Source organism: Eurypyga helias, unplaced genomic scaffold, assembly GCF_000690775.1.
Source record: "Eurypyga helias isolate BGI_N326 unplaced genomic scaffold, ASM69077v1 scaffold1054, whole genome shotgun sequence".
In the NCBI taxonomy this organism is placed as follows: domain Eukaryota; kingdom Metazoa; phylum Chordata; class Aves; order Eurypygiformes; family Eurypygidae; genus Eurypyga; species Eurypyga helias.
Window position 1 is genome coordinate 8,561 of NW_010245523.1, and position 1,514 is coordinate 10,074.

A 1,514-nucleotide genomic window follows, 5' to 3' on the forward strand; every position below is an offset into this window, starting at 1 on the left:
TAATTTGCAGAGCGTGTTGTTGCCTATGTTACTTGTTCAAAATAGGTTCTTATATGCCAGCAAAGACTGGGGATCAATTATTTGAGAAATGCATGCTTACCCCATTAATTTAGCTACACAGATGCCCGATTCAACGTATCCGCAGAGCAGTCACAACAACTTCCCATGTGATTTAGGAAACCTTTGATCTGGTAAGGAGTCATGCACATGGCTCCTCTATTTTCTCCATGCTGACCTTCACAATTTGCTATTTCAGGACCACTTGCGGGACAAGATGACAGTGGCAAAAATGCCTTGAATTTTGAAAGTTAGGGTTTGATGTGGGTATAGTTTTTGCTGAGAAGCGATGCCTAGATCCCTTCTAGGATAACGGTCCTTTAAGGAAATAACTTGAATACCGTGTAACATTCAGGAAGGTGTTTCGGTGAGCTCAGTCTGGCTGTGCACTGGAGACGTGTGCCCTGCATGCATATGTCTCCTGATTCCTTGGGCTGCTCTGAATTAGCCCTTACAAAATCTTCAAACACAGCAGCTGAGTTTTCCTGGCCCTCTTCCAGGAAGGGCAGCATTCAAGTGGTGTCTAATAAATGGGCATTTAATATGCTTGATTATATAACCTGTTGCAATTATTTATTATTTTTTATTGAGCTTTCAAGCCATATGCATCAACTTCCACTTTTTCTCACCTCTGAAGCCTTGTTTCCTTACAAACCAGGCTAATATCAGCTCACATGTGCTTGCCTGGCTGGCTGTCACTGCCGTTCCTACCCTCCTGGAAGCTTCTGAACTCATCCATCAATTTCAGCCTGGTTTGACACAAAGGTGGAAATCTGTGGGATACAAAGTACATGCAGCAGGCAGCCTCGTGGAGGAAAAAGCCTTATTTCTATAGCCAAGAAAGGAAAAGTTTCTGTAGGAGTTTCATCTGCCAAAACACAACGTGAAATTAGACATTAATTCACAGAAAATCAAACTGTATTTAAAAAGTCAAGTACTCATGAATGTTTCCCAAAACATATGAGAAACATAAATGTTAAAAATAAAAACAAAATTAATTGCAAAATATTGGGCCAAGAGAAAATTATTTGTTTATAAAAGTCAGAAGAAGAAAACATCAAATACAGACCATTGTCCAACCTTAACTCTGTGCACTCATTTATACACTTAAAAACACACACATTAATTACAGATGTGCTTAATACATAAACTCACAGAATGGTTTGGGTTGACCTTAAAGACCATCTAGTTCCAACCCCCCTGCCATGGGCAGGGACACCTTCCACTAGACCAGGTTGCTCAAAGCCTAATCCAGCCTGGCCTTGAACGCTTCCAGGGATGGGGCATCCACAGCTTCTCTGGGCAACCTGGGCCGGTGCCTCACCACCCTTACTGTAAAACTTTTTTCCTAATGTCCAATCTAAACCTATGCTCTCTCAATGTAAAACTAATGCCCCTTGTCCTGTCACCTGCCCCTTGTAAAAAGTCCCCCCCAGCTTCCTTGTAGCCCCTTCAGG

General features: G+C 42.1%; 1 protein-coding gene across 1 annotated transcript in view; it reads left to right on the forward strand.

The window, feature by feature from the left end:
• Positions 1-1,514, forward strand: part of BEND7 (BEN domain containing 7) — a gene marked incomplete at its 5' end in the record, with an annotated part of 43,608 nt that overhangs the window by 4,853 nt on the left and 37,241 nt on the right. The gene's annotated exons all lie outside the window — the stretch shown is intronic.